This window comes from Miniopterus schreibersii (genome assembly GCF_964146895.1).
Source record: "Miniopterus schreibersii genome assembly, chromosome: 2".
NCBI lineage: Eukaryota > Metazoa > Chordata > Mammalia > Chiroptera > Miniopteridae > Miniopterus > Miniopterus schreibersii.
Window position 1 is genome coordinate 24,211,433 of NC_138102.1, and position 19,999 is coordinate 24,231,431.

The 19,999-nt window shown below is 42.3% G+C and overlaps 1 protein-coding gene across 11 annotated transcripts in view; it reads left to right on the top strand.

Annotated features, from left to right (window-relative positions):
- CSGALNACT1 (chondroitin sulfate N-acetylgalactosaminyltransferase 1) overlaps positions 1 to 19,999 on the top strand; it is a 268,054-nt gene that overhangs the window by 127,621 nt on the left and 120,434 nt on the right. For 7 of the 11 annotated variants that reach the window (XM_081128079.1, XM_081128070.1, XM_081128078.1 and 4 more), the window contains one exon: positions 1,233 to 1,324. The gene's annotated coding sequence lies outside the window, so the exon portion shown is untranslated. Of the gene's footprint in view, positions 1 to 824; positions 972 to 1,232; positions 1,325 to 7,202; positions 7,304 to 19,999 lie in introns of those variants that run through there. The other 4 variants (XM_081128077.1, XM_081128071.1, XM_081128075.1 and 1 more) reach the window with 4 other exon arrangements.

Genomic DNA, 19,999 nt, shown 5'->3' on the forward strand with positions numbered 1-19,999 from the left:
GGGCTGCTGGATGCTGACCCGCGTGCGCCAGCTCTTTCCTTTGGCCCCCGGGCACCCTCTGCACCCCTGTTCTTCTTGCATATAAAACGGGAACGATAGTACTTTTTTACTTTTTTTGCTCTTACTTGTAGTGCAAAGACAGATGGGACGAACTCCTGAAAACTCTTGGGAAAGACGAATCTGCGTGAATTAATCGCAGATGGCACTGTTAACACACTTAGGGGGCCTAGTCGTCCCGCCCAGGGTATTGCCCCTGCTTTCGCCGGTCCAGTGTTTCGCTGGTTACCTCCTTTCCATCTATTTGTTATCGCCCTTGGCACATCTGCCCTGGAGCCGGACGCCCTCGAGGCAGGGCTGGCGTGGGGCGCAGGGCTGAAGGCCGCCTGCCCCGCTCGGCTGGGCGGACCCCGAGGGCGAGCGCGGCCAGGGGCAGGGGGCTGGGGGCGGCCGCCCGCAGTCCTCCGTCGGCTGTCCGTCGGCCGTCCGCCGCCCGCGGTCCCCCGGGGCCAAGCTCACGCCCACCTGCGGGCCGCTGAGCTCCCAGCGCGGCCACCAGGGCTGCGCTGCGCTGCGCTGCGGGCGGCGGGCGGGGCCGGGAACCTGGGCGCTCCCGCGGCCTCAGGACTCCTTAGAAACCTGTGACCCCCCCCCCCGAAACTTCCCGGAGGATTAGCGGTCTTTTAACGTTTCATGCCATAGAACCATTAAAAAACCCCGACGACAACAGAGGACAGCTGGTGGCGCCGAGCGCGCGTGCGGGGGGCAGCGCCTGGGCTCCCGCCCCGCCCGCCGGCCGCGGCCCCAGCGCTCCCGCCGCCGGTGGAGGGGACGCGGCGCGGGGCCGCGCGCACGTTTCTTTCTTGCGAGGTTTTGCTTTTTGTTGTCGTTGTTCTTTATCAAGTAAATGTAACTGCGCTTGGCTTTTACACACACTTCTCCATGGCTTTCACCATTTCTTAAACCTTGAGTATGTGAGGGTTTTTTTTGTGTTTTTTTTTTTAAACAAATGTTTTGTATTTTACCCGTTAAAATAGGGAAGGGAAGAAACTGTTTTGCTTTTTGGGGTGATATTTTAGATGAATTGTATTTTAAACCTAAACCATTAAAAAATTGATCATTTTGTAATACCACCTACATTTAAGACGTGGAAATTCACAGGGGCTACCTCCTATTTTTATTTTATTTATTTAATTATTATTAATTTTTTATTTATTTATTTTTTTGTATTTCAGAGTCCTTTCCATTTCAAGGAGAGAAGCCAAGGTGTTTTTACCCGGTGGAGGAATGATGTAGTTCCGTCTGTTCCCTTTTCTTGTACTTCCAGGTAAGCGAGTCTGTTAATTGTAAATTGCTTGAGAAATGAAGCTTTGTATGGCTTGACTTGAACTCGGTATCCTGGCTGTGTTGGAAATATGTTAATTTCATTTCACTCTCAGTAGTGTGTTTAAAGGCAAATTATTATTTTAAGATATGAATACTTTTTCAAAGTAATGAAAGTGCCTGGCTGCTTCAAATCCCCTTTTATTCATTTTGCAAAGCCTGTAATCTGCGTTTGACTTTACCAACCTCTTCAGGATTTCTCTCTTCCCAGAGTGGCAAATGACTTAAACCAGTGAGGTAGTTAGAAGAACTACATGATTCTTTTTTACAAACTGTTCACTTGAATAGGAACATTTGTTCTCTTGGAAGTCGTCACAGAATATTAAGCTTTCTCAAATATTTAGCCCATAATCAGGTGGGCATCATAATTTCGACCATGTCACAAAATAATTATTTAAATAAAATGGCTTAGGAAGTTGAAGAATGATCTTCCTCTCTAATTTATAACATCTTAGGGGTATATTTTCTAGAACTCTTGGAGACTAGCCCCCCTAATGGATTATATGGTTGGTTTTAGTCTGGGGACAAATGTAAATCTCTGGAACGTTGTTTTAGTTCTGCTCTTGTAACCAGTAATTTTGTGTGTTTTTTTGCAATAAGATATTTTATAACATCTGGCAAGACTAAACTTTAAAAAAACCCATGAACCTTGCAAACGGTCAAAATGCAACAGTTGGAAATGGGAAGTTACAACTATGGTTGTTATCTTCAGCAGAGCAAACCTTTTTTAGTTTTCTTTAGAAATTAGTCAATAGGCATAATGAAAATAGGTAAGCTGTGCTCAGCGTATACATATCATGAAGAAAACTCCCTTCACTCTTCCTCTTCATTTAACAAATTTCTATAGAAGTTTTGTTCATGATTCCGTATTTTCTGTTTTTACTTCTGTTACACTGGTTAAGATTAAAGAGTGGAAGCCAAAACATCTGATTTTGTATTAATGAACTGCTTTGTGCTAAAACAATGGAGTACGAGGAGTTTAAAAGGGATTGTGTCTGAGTTACTAATGATGGAAAAAGAAAACGACCTTGGCCCAAAGTGAGTAATACAAACAAAAATAACCAAGGAATAATTTTTCAAAAATTCTCTTCTGAGTAGAAAGTCAAGTGGCGAAGAGGCCTGAGTGATTTAGGGCCAACCCGAGGGGCATGTGGAATTGTTCTCATTTAGGTTTTGTGACCTTTAATGTTTTTGTGAATGACTTGGATGATGGAGGAAACAATGTCATTAGAACACAATGTAGACCGTAATTACTAAAATACCTTGAGATAACTGTAAGGAAGAGCCAAAGTAAACCTGACAAAATAGAGGGGCAATCAAAAGCTGATTAAGGTCTCCTTGGGCCAGTACAGAGTTATAGGATGTTTGTGCTCTAATATGAAGCTGTCACAATAGCAAGACAGGGAGTACTTAGGGTGGGGTGGGGGCGCAAAAGGGCAGGGTGGGACATCCCGAGGTGGGGTTCAGTGGTGGTCACAGTACTGCGGATCCCTGGGCAGAGACGCAGGATACCAGGGAGCCAAGTCTCCTCCTGGGCAGTATTAGTTTGGGAAAGTCAGTTTTCCAGGAGTTGCTTCTTCTTGACTGAGTCCTTTATAGACTCAGTGTGGACCTTCAGCAGGGGACCTTCACCAGACCTGCAAGAAACAAATGACAAATTGCGAACAGGTTGCCTCTCCCTCTGGTAGGCAGAAAATTCACACCAGTGCATGGTGGTCATGGCATGCAAGCAGGGACGGGTTTGATTGTTTAATTCAAATATTTAATAGCATTAGGCCATAAAAGGTGTGCAGTGCGGAAATCCTGCTGTCCCGCACACGTCCTTCCCAGAGCCTGTCCCGCTGCAGTTCCTTCTCGGTGGATTGCTGCTCATCAGGTTTCCACCCCACCCTGTTGGTGTCTTTCCTGTGTCCCTGTCCTGAAATGTGTCCACATTCCCACACGTCCTTAATTCCTGCCCTCCTGTCAAGGGAAAGGTGCTGTCTTGCAACCTGTGTTCCCGGTCACACCCTCTCGGGTCCCCCGCCTTTCACTCCCCTCCTGCCTGTCCCTCCCCCAGTCCCAGCGACTGCTGGACTCTGTGTTGGTCTCCACCCTCTTCCCTTCCACCTGGAATACTTTCTTCCTTCCCACCCCTGCCCAAGGACCTTTTACTCAGCGTCCAGCAGCCATCTGGGGAGCACTCCTGTCCAGGCATCTCCTACACCTAGGAACAGCTCCCGGTGCCCCTGAGGCCCTGAGGAAGCAGTGGCTGGGTGAGCGAGTGAGTGGCAGGGGAGTGAAGGGGTGTGGGACCTGACGGTGCCCCACGTGTTCCCTTAACCCGGCCCACCTTCTCCTACCCTGGCACGCGCCTTATCGTGACTGTTTGCTCGATGGCCTCCTGGACTCACGCCTGTATTTGCAGTTAAAGTCTGATTCCCAAACACCCACTTCCTCTTCGGTTTTTCCTCAACAAATAGGATCTTATTGCTCATCCAGAAATGCTTGTGTGACACTTAAGAATTATTTTTATGATTAAGAGCAGAAATGTTTGTTCTGTCACAGGCAGAGGGCATGACAAACTCCAGGGAGCCAGCTACTTCAGTTTTTTTTTTTTCTTTTCTTTCTTCATCACACTAATGGGCTTTTCTTGTGGAAAATCATGACTCTAAAACTGTAAATTACACTCTGGTGCTTGAAAGAGCACCATTTCAAAATGTTTAGCTGACACTTAGGAAGCAGTTCTCTTCTCACTCGGAGGTCCTGACCCACTGTGTAACAGCTTTCCTGAAGGATTTAAAGCGAAACTTGAATCCGGTCAGCCCAGGGACATGCTTGCTGGGAGGGAAGCAAGGAGCTGATGGAGCTGGGAGGGAAGGTTTGAGGAGAAGGGCTGAAAATTAGAGATGGAGGGTGGCAAAAAGGAAGAGTTTAACCTTCTGGAAACTTGCAGCTCAGTAGCTACTTAGATTTTTATAACGTTCCAAACATGATCATATGGTCAAGGCCATCAGAAAAAACAAAATCAATCCAAGTTGATACTTTAATTTTTTTCCCGAGGTTCTTTAAAAATATATGGTAATTAAAAATATTAGTTAATGTTCACATGCAAGTGTTTTAGTGAAGAGTTGCATATTTTCAACTCAATAAACATATATTGAGACTTGCTACATGCTAGACTTTGAATGCGCTTTGTGGTCACCAAGTGCCAGTTCTTGAATTGGAATCCAGTCTGGTGAAGGTGTCAGTCATCTGCAGAGAAATGACGATGGCGATGTTTTAGAAGAGGTAATATTCACTTCAGAAGAATAACCTCTACATTGAAGTTCTGGTCTTTTTCTTATGTATTAAAATTTGAAATATCTATTTTTTAGAATATAATGATAGTTAATATTTAAAATTCTATTTGTTGGCAAATTAAAATTTTGGATATCATTTAATAGGATTCTTGGTTCCAAGAAACAGAAATCAACTAGACTAACTTAAACAGGAAAGGAATCTGTTGGGAGAATGTCCCACAGAATTGATAGGAGAACCAGAATCTCATATACAGTATAATGAACGCTCGCAGACAGTGCTACTTGTATCATTAAATGTGTTTTCTAAGTTTATAAAACATGTCAATAGCCAGTCTTGTCCCAAGCCTGTGAGATACATGCCAAGCGATAGATAGGGGTCTTGATAAGGAGGAAAAAGGGTTAAAATAAAATAAAATTAATTACCATCACATGATTTATAACATGTGACTTTTATGATAACTTATTGCAGCAAAGCAAAATAAAACACTTACCTAAGCCTTGTCCTAATTTGGGTTTTGACCTAAAGTTGGAGTGAAAGATTGAATGGAATCTTCTGCTGTTTTGATAGGAAGGTGGTAAATGTCTGGCAAAGGATTTAAGCCTTCAGTTAATTTCAAACAGTACCTTTCTCCTAACCTCTCTTCCTAGCCTATACCTTCCCCCTCGAGGAAGGTCTCTAAACTTTTCCTGAATAAAATCATAGGAGAAAGTTAAGACAAAAAAAGTGTATGAGTGAAAGACAATAACTAACTTTGAGAAAGAGTCAAAAGTGCATCAGAAAAATAACCTCTTGGTTACACTATTTACTACACTTATAATTTCCAGTTATCAATTGTCTCGATTTGGGGAACAGAAACAGAAGTACGTGGCCACCAGTGTGGTGCTTGCATGCACGGTGGTGTCTTCCTAAGGCGTATTCAGGTACTTTTCTTCCCTTTGAAGCGGACTGAAGGTGTTATCTAGTCATTCCCTTTCTACTGAATTTCTTTTTTAAATTAGGGGTGCACATCGTTAACGACCATGCCCTTCTTGCCTCTTGTTATTGGACAGTTTGGTGCTGGGGTCGTTGCTTGAGTGTTTCTGGAGGAGAGGCAGTTAGTGCCACAGGGCGTAGACTCAGGATTGGCACCTCAGTGCTCTGCCTTATTGGCAACGTGAGTCAGTACAGTTACTCATCCCCTCTGCCCTCCACTCACTGCACCTGGAAAATGGAACGAATGGTATTTTTTGGAGTTGTTGTAAGGATTGAGATTAATGTTTGTGAAGTACCTGGCTCATAGTAGGTATGCAATGAATTGTTATCAGCATTAACATTATATAAGTGTTTACGTTATTCTAAAATGGAAAAAAATCTCTGTTCATTGCTCCCTCCCTTTTCTTTTCCCATTTTACATAATTGAAAGAATCCAATTGTTTGTTGGTTAATTAGTTTGTTAATTGGGTATCAACCATGAGTCAGCCATTGCAAGGTGCAGGAGATTCAGGAAGGAACCTGACAGTCCTTGCCCTCAAGGAGCCCATAGTATGGTCCATGAGCCACTGCAGTTGAATCCTCTGGGATGCTTGGCAACATTCCAGATCCGTCTGGTACTTGAACCGTCCAGAAAGGTGGCAGTGGCCAATACAACATGGGGAGCTGATGACCTGGTGGTCCTGACCCTTCTACAGGGCCACTGCAGCTGTTGCTGCCATTGTGACTGCTCAAAGAGGTCGCCCAGGGGCTGATCTCTTTTTCCAAATATCTGCTCTTTGAAAAAGAAACTTTCCTATTCCTGCCGTACTTTGGAGCTTGACCAAAATGTTTAGGTCAGAGGTTCAACTTTATCAATTCATGATGCCCTTAGTGTCTCATTAATTTTTCCAATACCCCTTGACTAAAGGAAATGGCTAACAGTGTTTTTCATTAAGTAGTTAGGTCCACTAGTTTATGAATGTGTCCTAACAACTCAGTAGCTGCTTGAAAAACCCCCACAATGGGATAAATGGAAAGAAAAACAGTTTTATTTCATTCATAAGCCCAATTACTTAATAATGGGATGTGTGCATCTGTTGGGCACTGCACACAGATTACACAACACCACTTCATTTTGTCCAGCAGTTGCTTTTTATCACAGTAACTGCTGAAAATGTAGTTTTGCAAAGCTGTGATATCATCAGAAGGAATGCAGCTCAACCTAGTGTTGAAATGTGAGCTACCTTGAGCTAGGAGTTTGCATGACGTTCAACAGATGTCTAGTATCACAGTGCTTTGTGTGAAAACTGAAAATATTCTGAAGCACACCATGAACTCCCTGTGGTACCCAGGGGTGCCTCAGTGCACAGTTTGAGAACCAACGATTTAGGGATAAGAATCTTTCTGGGGATGTTTTGTAACCCTTCTGTAGCCTTCAGCCACCCAAATATATGCCTTAAGGGCAGGTTGGTGGTTAAGTAACTGTAAGGAGCCAGATTTTAATTTCACCACATGGGGACAGGAGGCAGAGATGACACTGCAACCTAATTGGCAAAAGATGAAAATTCCTTCTTCCTTTTACGATGCAGCTCAGGTAGAGAGGCCTGCTTTTCATGTCTCAGACAGCGTTGCGGTGCACCCTGCTTACCAGCGACTGAAAGATGAGCTGTTTACCTCTATTGTTTATTCGGTAAGATTTTTTACTTAAGTTTTGGGTTGGCCCACTTACTATTCTCCCCACAAGCTGCTTATTTTCCATGGATTGATGATTTGCTTGTAAAATATGTTAGCGTTATCCCCTCCAGGCTTTGGAAGAACGCTCTAAATCTTCTCAAAACCAGGGTTATAATAGGGTTCATGTCTTTGTGTAACAAGATACAATAGCTGTGCAAATTAGCTGCATCCTGGTAGAAATTAGATCTAGGTGACGTAATAATTTTAATTTTTATGAGCTTCAACTATGAAAAGACTTTCCTGATAGGAATTAGGGGATGTTTTAAAAGTCTGGGTAGTTTTAGAACAATAACTAGAGGGGGCCTGCTCTACCCAGTCTGAGGATTTCAGAGTAGAGGATCTTGGCAGACGGCTTTCCCATCAACGGCACCTTCCCTGCCTTACCCGGCCTATTTTCAAATGAATGGAAATCAGGGAGCATGTCACCCTAGATAACCCTTAAAAGAATGGAATGGCACAGTATCTTGAAAAGGGCCCCAAACTGGGTATAGCAGATCTTGGTCCTGCTCCCAGCTCAGCACTCACAAGCTTCATGACCTGGGCTAGGCTTGTCCTGTGACATGCAGGATCCTCAGCGTTCCTGGGCCTACTCAGCCATCATGTTAACCAGAAAGTATATATTGCCCCTATATATTTCCCTATATATTTCCAAACACCCCTAGACTACTATGCTTGAGTCAGAAGTGAATCCAGTCCTTGTTGAACAGACGAGGAAACTGAGGCTCAGAGAAATAAAAGGACCATCTAAGGTCAGACATAGAAGCAAGCTCAGATCTACGTCCCCTGCCATCTGCCTGGAATTCATTCCATGCACAGAGCTACCGAAGACATTTCTTTCAGCTCTAACAATCCAAAATTTGGGGGATCAAAGGGAGATAGGAGTTATAATTGTGAATAAACCTTAAAAGAAAATGGAAATGGCAAAAGTCCAGTTAACTTGCTAAAAATTGGGATTCCTAGATTTAGAATCAAAGCTACATGAGGGCAGGGGTTTTTATCTCTTGTTTACTGCTGTGTTTCCAACTCCTAGAATACTGTCTGGTGCGTAGGAGACACTCCGCAAATTTGTTGATCGAGTGTCTGGTGCACTCTAATTTATGGGTAATATTTATACTTGGGTGATCAGTATTCTTGTAGGATAAGAGTTGATGGATTCTTTAAAAGTTTGCATAGCTGAACTTTATTTCATATTATTCAGAATCAGATAATGGTCTACAGAAGAAATAATGTCTGTGATGAATTCTCACTAGCTAGCAGATGATATTGAGGGTGGTATTATGATATTAATATCTTTGTCATCACCAACCGAATACCCTGTGTGTGGCTTTTTTGTTGTTGTGTATTTGAAATACTGGTCACAAGTATGTAACTGATCATAGCTGGAAGTCTGTCGCTTGTGTGGAGAGTTTAAATTGCTAACTCCCAAGGTGGGGAGAACAGAGAAGAAAGTCATGCCTTGGATGACCGTGGCATTATCTGACCCAGAGTTGGAAGGCGCCTCTCTCTTAGGAATCTCTCTTGCAGTGCAGAGGCATTTATGCCCTTAGCCCCAGCTCCTAGAATAACAGCATATGGGCTTCCATTGCATCGTCTTTACAGAAGGAGGTTTACTGAAATGTGAATCCACTTGGCAACTTTAGTCCAAGAAGTTGGGTGATGTGCACATAGTCTCATTTTCATTCACAACTTTGCAGTTTTTCTTTTTCCTTGTGTTAGGACCAAATTGGAAAAGTCCTGAGTTGTTTACAGTAGCATCGCAGGTGGGGAGAAGTGGAAACAGGAACCGTGTCACCTGATTCTAAACTCATCTCCAAGTGGAGTCAGTTTTCAACCACTGCACCTCCTCCCGCTCCAGCCCTGAGGGTGGGAAGGCAAACCCGACTTGAAATGAATATTTTCACTGCACCGTCCTTTCAGGAAACCCCTAGAGGGTGATTGCATCCAACCGGTGGTTCCCAAAATGGTTTCCAGAGATGACTAGTGCTCTTCAAAGGAAGGTTTCTGTGATCATATACGTTTGGAAAAGGTACTCTGTTTTGTAGGGTATGAGGCACCTTGGCCTATTAAAGATCTAGGAGTCCTAAGGCAGAGACAAACTTTGCTTTAACCTCATGGTTCCCAGCCTCTTCACAGAACCCTTTTCCAGCATGCCATTTCTTAGCCTTTCTAAGAGCAGTGTGCTGCCAACTGGACCTCGAGAAGCACTGACCAGGATGGAAAACCTGATGTTGAGTTTGATTTGCACCTACTAGTAGTCCTAGACTAAGCCAGTGTTTCTCAGCCTTTGATTTGGAGCTTTCAAAAAATGCAGATGCCCAAGCCCATCCCCAGAGTTTCTCATTCTGTGTGTCTACATTTTTGAGAAGTTCTGTATGTGGTCATATATGTTCCAGAGGTTGAAAATCACTCTACTTGGAAGAGGTTTCTAAGTTCCATTTCTTTCTCTAAGGCTGCAGTAGGTGTCTCCACTTCATAATTCTTCTCAGTGTTGAGCATGTTTCCTAAAGGGAGTTGGTTTCATGTTGAAAGAAAACCGATGTGACGTTATGGCTCAGAGGTCCTCAGCCTCTGGGCCTCTCCCTAGGGTCATGCCTGGGCTTGGTTCCTTTGCGGGTGTGGCCCTGGAGGTTGATGGAAGGATGTAAGGAAGTGGTAAAGAGGAGGACCACTGTCAGGGGCCTGTTCTGAGCACCTCACTGTGGGTGCTGCTTGGACCTTGATCTGCTCCATCAGTAAGTGATGCTTTGGTAAAGATGTTGGAGACATCTTCTCTGTTATGCTTCATCCTGTCTTATACTCATGGCTTAATGTCTTCTAGAATCTTTGTCCCCCCCCATCATACCATGAGAAGCCAGGCAGGAAATAGCTCAGTAAGATTAGTGGTTTTAGAGTAACCACTCAGGGAATTAATATAGGGATGGAGAAGTGTGGTGCAGCCACAGGCTGCTCGGGTGTATTTTGCTAAGAAAGGGCGAAGGTGAGAACGTAGGGCACTGAAAACAAGGCAGAATCTAGCCAGTCTACCTCCGCTGCAAAGGTTGTGTGATAGCCTGTGGAAAAGGCCCCAGGAGCTAACTAAACGTTTAATCAGAAGCAGACAAATCAAGCTGGTCTTCATGTGGTTGATGAGGTGCCTTGATGAGGATCGTTTTCGCTTTTCCTTCTTCATTTCTATGTGGTCACTAGTCTTGCCACAGAAATTACGCCGATAGTTACTCACGAGTATAGGCTCAGATGGAAAGCAGCCCCCCTCCTGTTAATTTATGGCTCGAGGAGAGAACAGTTCCTGGCCTGCGTCTCGCTGTGGTGCTCTGCAGCGATTCGCCAGAGTGGGCCAGAAGAAAAGAACTGGGAACCAGTTTCTGCGTAGTGTCCAAGTACTGTGTAATTTATTTTACATATATAAGTCCCTTCTTTATTTCCTATAACAGCCCTGGGAAGTACTCCTTAGTTCTTTAAATAAAGGTGAGACGTGGAGACTTGGAGAGATAACTTGTCCAAGGGCACAGATGAGAGAGAGCGATGGGGCCAGAATCCAGATGTCAATCCGTTCAAGTCCACAGTCCACTCTGGTGTCCCCCAGCCCATCCTGCTGTCTGTGGCCGGTACCCATGGCCGCGGTGCCATCACTCTTGCATCTGAGTATCTTTGCAGTTCAGCAGGATAACGAGCTCTTAATAAAAATAAAGAGATGGCTTATAATGCTTTATTGCTTATTCTGTAGTGCTGCAGTCGTGAACTGAAAATGCCTTCTGTTACCAGTCATTCTGGGACAGACTCGGAAAGAAGAGAGTGCGGTTGCAGAGGATCGACTTATGTTTCTCTGCTGAGTCTATTTAGATTTTACGTCTTTTGATTTTATAAATAAGCATTTGGTTTTTGAATAAGCAATTAATAGTGTTCACTAGCGGCATGTCTTATGTCTAGAATTTAGTGGCATTAGCTAGAACTTTATAATGGTATTAACATTTTCCTGGAGGAAATTGAATATTACCACGTGATATAAAGCTAACATTAGCAAAATAAGCATTAATCCGAGGTTAACTGTTAGCTTAAGCTTTCTCTTAATTCAAAATCCAAGCTAAGCCTTACTCTGTCAAAAAAGAGCTTTATTACAGCTCAGTTTGGAATTCTAATGGGAAAATCACCATAGACTTGCAAAAATGCAGTATGAGTAATATTAACTGTCTCCATAATTTAATTACAGAATACTAATTACCATTGCCCGGGAGGCACATGACTTGTAAGCTTCCAGGTTTAGGGATCACAGATTTCTCAAATATTAGCTCTGGCTGGTGATCATTTAATTTGACTCTTATGTTCTACAGGTGAAAAAAGTATAGAGGTGAGTGATCTTTCAAAAGTCCCAAGGTTGATGTCACCATAGATAGTGTTGCCTTTAATTGGAGTATTTTTAAGAAACGCTTTAGCCAAGCCCATTAATGTAGCAGACTATTAGGCTTGGCTCACTTTGTGCTTCTAATGTGTCATTTAATCATAACCAAGCAACACAAACATATCCCAAAAGCTGTGGACTGCATGGAGTGACAGTTGTCAGTGTTCAGCCTCATTTATTTGTGTTCTCTCAAACCCAAAGTAAGAGCAGGTGGCTAACAGAATTTGGAAACCTTTGAAATTTTATTCCAGTTGCTCAGTTACTGCAGAGCAATCATCAGGTTTTTGTTGGCATTTTCAACACAAATATGGAGGCTGTGTGGCTTGTCTAGTGCAAGTTAGCAGGAAGGGGACTGGAGAGTGAGCATAATCCAAAGCAAGATCTATAATTGAGGTAATTGGATTTATAGTGATTGACAACGTTAATGAAAATTAAATGTAGTTCTCTGCTATTATGTTGTTCTGAATTATACTTGCTTTTTATTACCAGAATGGACTTGAGACATTTGGTACCCTGATAAATTTTGAGAAAATGTCACATAGCATAGATCAAAGGACCTTATTTTTAATGTTAGAGGTTGGTCTGATATCATATATACTTTGTAATTTTGCATTGGGTTCAGTGCAGCTTAGAATCTTTTTTCCCTCCAAAGTATGTGTGTCCTTGTCAGTGTCTGACCTCTGTGGTCTAATGTGGTTATTGGTCGACTCCATTCACCAAGACTTCCAGATGAGAAATCTTTTGAGGCATCTCACAATGCTACCTGTTAAAATGTCAGAGTTAGCATATTAGTAGAGACTTTCCACAACAAGAGATAGAAAACCAGGTTCATAATGGCTCGAGCAAAAAAAAGGTAATGTATTGGTTTCTATAAACACATAGGGGCAACTGGCTTCTGGGATTCCTTGATTTTAGGAAGTCAGATCTTTTGGCTCTGCTCTTTTTGTTAGCTTCATTTTTAGGTAGTTGCAAAAAGTTAAAGCATCTTTAGATCTAAGTCTAGCTAAAGGGTGATATGCTTCTCTCTCAACCTTCCAGCACATTCTAAGAATGACTCTCGGTGACTCTCGTTGGCTTTGATTGGGTCATGTGTCCATCTCTAAACCAATCACTGTGGCCCTGGGGGGTGGAGGGAGATACTGAATTACTCAGTTGACCAGGTCTTGGTAGGTGTGTCACTCTTGAAGTCGGATGATTTCCTTCAACATGAGCTAGAGAGAATGTTGGTTTTAGTAGATGCTCTCAGGTTCTTTAAGTTAAAATGTCAGGACTGTAAGGGGAGATGAATAACAGGTCCTTTTCCTCAGCCTGCACACTATAGTGTTATTAGTAAGCATTACAGGTTTTGAATGGTCTAAGTTGTGATAGTCTTCTATTATACTATCATACCGGGACAGTATCTAAAATCTCAATAAATAGGGACATATAGTTAGTTGTAGTGCCTTGTAATAGTGATGGACTTCTTGAGGAAGGGCTAGGTGACAGGACACTTGTATTTTCAAGCCTCATTTTTCTGTCCCAGCATTTCCAGGGCTCATTTGGGTAAGTCACATAGCTCACACAGTGTCTGGGCTGGTAGATTATTATGATAAAGGTATTTTTAAGTTCTCGCATCTGATCTTTTCCTTGTTAACTAAGATGAATAATTTTCTAAGTTGCTGGAAAAAATCAGAGTAAGTTCCTGAATCTTCTGAAATGATGATGAGCTCGCCACTCTTTAATATCTGCACTAGCAGCTCTCTGTCTACATGTTAAAAGATCAATCTCACCACACCAGGATGATAACTCATTTTTATTTTCTACTTTATGGGCCTTGGTTTCCTGGAAAGTCAAATTATGATAATATATTGGTATACTGATGATGCTCAGTAGTTGATGTATTTTTATATTCACTTTAGGACCTAGAGAAGCATCAGACTTCAATTCAAATCTTTTATAGAGTAAATGACAGGTTTTCAAAACTAAGAAAGGGCCCTGGCTAGTGTGACTCAGTTGATTGAGCCTCCTATACATCAAAAAGTTACTGGTTTGATGCCCCTGGTGAGGTGCATGTAGCAGGCAGCTGATCAATATTCTGCTCTCACATCAATGTTCCTCTCTCTCCCTCTCCCTTCCTCTTGCTCTAAAAAAACAATAAAAAAAATCTTTAAAAAATTAAACCAAAAACAGAAAGAAAAGAATTTATATGCCATAATTGATAGCTTATATAATCCTGCCCCAAACTAATAAAAAAATTTAATATTGAGACTTTAAGAGGGCATTACCTGACCTTTTCTCCTTAGTTTCTCTTAATAGCAAAGTGGGTGAGAGAGGCTGTCAACATTCCATAATTGAGCATGAAACTATGAGTAAGGCCTAAATATGCTATTTATGTCTGCCATTCCTACCTTTCCACATTTTCCTCAGTCCTGGATGCTTCTAAGACTTTCTCTTTATATTTGGTTTTCAGCAGTTTTGCTGTAATGGGCTTTAGGTGTGCTTTCTTTATATTTCCCTTAATTGTGGTTCATGGAGCTTCTTGGATCTGTGGCTCGATATCTTTAATCAGTTTTGGAAAACTCTTGGTGACTATTTGTACAGCCATTGCTTTTTTCTCCTCTCCTTTTGGGATTCCAATGTTACGTATGTTAGTTCTTTTATCCGTGTCTCATGCACCACTTAAGCTGTTTTCTGTATTTTGAAATATTTTTTCTTTATGTGCTTCTATTTGGATATTTTCTACTGACATCTTTTTCACTTTAGAAAACCCCTCTGTGCTATTTCTAATCTGTTAAACTCAACTCTTGGACTTTTTATTTCATTTATTATATTTCCATTTGATTCTTTAACATAGATTCCAGATATCTAATAAAATTCTCCATCTGTAATCTATTTTCTTGAACATAGTAATTGTACTTATATTAAAATTTCTTTTTGATCATTGCAATATCTAGATCAACTAGATATTACACCTAGAGTCTGTATGTTATCATTTTTTTCCTCTTAGTTTTTGGTCATTTGTTTTTGTTTCTTGTCAGGCTTTGTAATTTTTTTATTAAGTACCTCACATTGTGAAGGAAAATTTGTAGGATCTCTGGATGCTTTTATCTTCCTCCAGAGAAGATTTAATGTTTTTTGGTGGGTAGTAGAATAAAGCTATTCATCTAGATATAGTCAATAATTATAATGATTGGGGTAGAGTTTCAGGCTGGTGTATTTCTGTTTACCTGAATCCTAAAGCATTGGACAGTCAGGGCTTTGGAAAAGAAATTGGGTGACTTCAGGAAGAACAGTTTGAGTGGAGGGGTGGAGGAGGGAGTCAGATTAAGAAACTGAGAGATGAGAAATGGAGACACCTAGGGCTGACACTGTTTTGAGGACCTGGCTGTGCAGGGCTAGAGGAGGATGTATAACAGTTTTAAGTCAGCATCTGTCTGTGTCTCTCCCCCTCCCCTTCTCTGATATAAGTTTTTAAGTAATACAGAGATAGTATGGTCTGCAGTCCTGTGGAACAGAAAGTCTTCATTTTGCTTGTGTATTAGAATATGGGCTAAGCTACCCCCAAATACAGTGACTTAAGTAAAAGCTACTTTTTTTTTCACTTAAAGTCAGAGGTAATGTTTCACCCTAAATCCAAGACAGGCTGGGGAAATAAATGTCGTCTTCCTTGGTGTAGCAAGTTCCTACGCAGTTGGTTTCTAAGTATAGGATGGGTGTACACAGAGTTCCAGAACATGACAAATGCCCACTGCAATAGGTTATCCCAGAGTTCTTTCAGCTGGCTGTGTGCTGGCCTACCTCATATAATAGGGCTAGGCTTTTGAGAGAGATAATGTTAGAAATTATTATTCTAAATGCCAGTGGTAGAGCGACTAGCTGGGGGAATAGAATTTAAGGATGGCATCTGCAGCCTGCATGCTGCTTTAAGCCTCAGGGCTGGCCAGTGCACACCACCTGCTCCTAAATCAGGACGGCTGTGACCAATGTGGACCTGCACCAGCTCGTTGGCCAAGTGAAAGCAGGCTATGGTCCTGGCATAATTTTTACCACCGCTCTATTTAGTGCAACCACACCTACAGGATTCATTTATCTTGCATGGCAACGAGCTCTTTATTTCACTTTCAAATTAACCGTGGCAGAAGGTGGGTCTCATATGTTGCCAGTAGTTTTGTTCAGTCGTTGGTTGAGAGTACTCCAGGATCTGGGAATCATCTTAGCCACCTCTCTCATTTTCTGGTTACAGACACAAAGTATTACTCCACCAGTAGCTCCAGTTTCTTACTTAAGTCAGACAGCTGGGAAGTGACAGATCCTGTCTCCAAATTCATTCCTTGTGATTTCAAAGCCAGTGGGAGTGTGTCTTATTTGCCTTCATATTTTCATTGCCTGGCATAGTAACCTGATACCGAATAGATGCAGCAGAGCAGTGGGACGTGCTAATTGAGATATTTTATGCCACTTCCCCTAGCTCCAACAGTAGAGCTAGGATCCTGTTGAGAACAAAATTATAAGTTCTCCAAGGCCCAGTACCACCCCCAGTTGATTTACTAGTACAAGAAGGGGCACCAACTTGTAAACTTTTACCAGTGATAAGCTGAGACATAGGATAGAGAGGGAGGGCTGTTTCTGAGTACAGCCTTTGTGAGTAGCAGTTAACTCCTCATTCCCAAAGGAGGGCAGAGAGGCTAAGGGGGGTTGGAGGTTGCATGAACTTAAAAAACTCTATGTTCAACTCGAAGATCCCCTCCTCTCTGCAGAGCAGGCCAAGCCGGTGGTTCTAATGGCTCAGAAGAGAAGAGGTAGGTGGGTAGAGGCAAAGGAAGGGGGTACTGTTTGCTCTCCATACCACCTCTCTCTTCCCTGTGCTCACTCCTCTGACAACAGCGCAGAGAAAAGCTTGGGGAAGACCTTTCCCTCAGTAATTCGCTGTCATTTTCTTTGTTGGTGCCCTACTCTTTTACATGGCTGATGCCTATTGCAGCTGATAGAGATGGACAGATGGAGGCCCCCAAAGCCCTGCTGCCAGGGATTTCAATCCTGAACAGCAACTGTGGGCATTGATAGTCTCTCATTAGATCTAATTGCAGCCTCATGGCCCCTTGCATTGATATGAGAGCATTTTTACCCCACTTTATGATAGCCCAAGCTAGTCTTCCCTATGTAGGCCAAGGCCGATACTTGGGCCTGCTCATGAGTAGAATCCTGCTTGCATATCTCTCGGAGACCATAAGTTTAAGAAGGTTGTCTTGTTTCCTCTGCAACTGGTTATACCACCACACTTTCTCTTACCAGCACTCTCCATACTCCATTAGCACTGGGGCAGGTCAGCAAGTCTCTTTTATTATCTATTTATTTCCTTGTTTCACTCTCTTTTTTGTTCATGACATTGATTTGATGGAGAAACATTCATTGGTCTTTACCCCTTGACTGATTGCTTCCTAGTGATATTTAACTTGTTTCGCTGTCCCTGGTCTTAACCTGTAAGCGTGTAGGTAGATTTGGAAACTTGATTGGGTTCAGGTTCAATTTTTTTAGACAAGAATACTTAATAGGTGGTGCTGTGTATACTAGACTATTTTAATAACAAAAAGTGACTAAAACATTTTGGGATGGACTGAGAATAAAAACCACCCAACTGTCCAGGGGGAAAGGAAACACACAGTGTGCAGCTAATGGTAGCAGTTATTGGAAAAAATAAAACCACTGGCTTTATTACTCAATAAGTTGAGACTCTTCGGCCGCTCTGATTATAAAGGAGAGGTGTAATGGAATTTTAAAATTGTATTTTTCACTAGGGATCCAAATTCAATCGAAGTGTGAGTTGGCAGGCAAGGCAGTTTTGAAAACCAGCCTCACAGCTCTAAACAGGTCAGACTGTGGAGAGGAGAGAGGATTTTAGACACAACCTGCCCTTTTACTCCAACCTCATGGATGGGGGGAGGGCTCCTTGCAGCAACAATTCTGTGGCTGGACAGCTGGCAGGTACTGTGCCCTGGGGCTCCTAAACCTCAGGTGGACTGGCTATAACTTTGGCCTTTGGCATTTTGACCGCCTGCACCAGCAGCATTACTGGAGCCAAGAGAAGCTAAATGATGGCTGGCTGTGCGCCAGAGGCAAGCCACACGCAGGAGAGCTGTGTCTGCTTGGGTTCTGCTGATAAGTTGGGCCACACAGGGGGCCCCCAGGAGTAAGAGGCTGGATATAGATGCCATATTCCAAGGCTCGTGGAGGCGGACAGTCCTGAGATGTGTTTGTCCGGGTCAGGGCACCTGGAGGAGAGAGGTTTCTGGTAGTGAGATCCCTTAAGAACCCACGAACGCAGCTCTTACAGGGAGGAATGAGCTTTGGATATTTCACAGGCCCAGAGAACAGGATGGCAGCTTATGATGGAATCGGGCTTGTAACAACTTTCGTGTTCCTTTATCTTTCTCCTTTTTGTCCCCAGGCCTGAGGGGGTCAGCAGCTGTAAGGAGGAAAACCTGACCCATCCCCTCCCCAACACCGTGGGTCTGAAACCAGGCTGGTCCTGGAAGGGAGGCTGGAGCTCAAAGTCAGATTTGGAGTATTGATTATTAAAAGGGACTGGGAAGTAATCTCCAAATTCAGATTATCTTACGACTTCAAGTGATTCTCAGGTCCCTAAGAGTGAACAGAAAGAACCTGGCGCCTGCCCAGGTTTTCATCTGGAGCAAGAGAAGGCCACCTCCCACTGACACATTTTTAGAAGGGCAGAGGGAAAAGTTCTGTTTTGGTCACATCCTCTAGTTGTGCTTGTTGAGCATCCTGGTTGCTGGAATGAAGGAATGGGTAAGGGTTCATTTGCTGGGTATGGCTAGGTGAGCGGAAGATGAACCAAACTGACTTCATCTTTTTTATGTCCTGAAATCCGAGTAAAACCTTGGAATGCTACAGCTGTGGGAGTGTATCCTTTTAAATGGTTTGCTGGTAGGAGGTTCAGACCCATTTATTCATTTCAACCTTTGTCGTCTGTGTATTTCTCATTTAGCGTCATTTCCACAGGTTATAACAAGTATAGTTTTGACTCTAAATCCCTTGTATTGTCTTCTTGCTTTCAAAATATGATTTTTAGGGTCATGGGAGTTTTCTAGAGAAAGTACCCAACAATTATGTCTCATTCCAGGTTATTTATCTTAACTGGACAGAATGGAAAATAATATCTTTTGTCTTTTAGGGACTACCATGAAAAACTTGAGTATGAATTGTCATAAGTGGCCCCGAATAATAAAACATTAAGTTGAATAGTCCTTTATAAAATGCCATTTTTAACATTTGCTGTTCAGTTTCCTTCCTTTTGCACAGGAAGTATGCCTTGCAAAGGGTAAAATTATTTGTAGTTGGTAAATAGAATTCATTTGAACTGTTGGAATGATTTATTATATTGCTGAATTAAAACTTTTTCTTTGTGAGTAGTACATATACATAAAGTGTTTCTTTTCCTGGACAAAGAGGACTTTGTCCATTCATTGGTATTTGGGCCTTTATATCAGTAAGGCTAGTTTCCCAGGACTCTTTTTCTTTTCCAATATTATTTTATATTAGTTTCAGGTGTACAGCAAGGTGGTTACACAATTATATAATTTACAAAGTAATCCTCCTGATAATATAAGTTCCTACTCTAGAAGGGACTTCTCCATCTTGTTGCTTTCTGTTCTCTTGACTTTTTGTATTAACCTGTTCTAAAAATTACTGTGCTTTTTCTCATAGAATCAGTATTAACCCTGAGATACTACTGTTCTTTCACTGCATTATGTCCATGAAGAATGACCAGAAAGGGAGAAATTTAATGGCGTGAATTTGAAAGTTTTCGTCCCTTTTATCAGAGGAGATGAGTTTTATAGATCAGCAGTTAGGTTCTCTGGGGAAGTGACTCTTCAGTGCTCTGGGGATGGGAAGATGGAGTTCTAAAATTAGAAGAACATGAAAACAATTATTAGTGTAAGGTTTAAGTATTTATATTGCTTTGTTGTTGCTGCTGAGATTTTTCCAGTTGACTGGCAGATTTTACTGTTTTCAATATGAGAAAAACACTCAATGGTGGATGATTTTATTTAGTCATTTAAAATACAAAATTATGATGGGACATATGATGGGTGTGTTTCGTTCATGCGGATCGTCAGCTAAAGGGGAAAATAACGTAATCACTTGTTTGTTGGTGAAAATGAGGCACACAGTTTTAATCTAAAGATTTTCAAATGAATCTAACTTATCTCTCTAGGCCCCACAGAAAACATGCAGTACTTTCTTCTAAGAATTTCA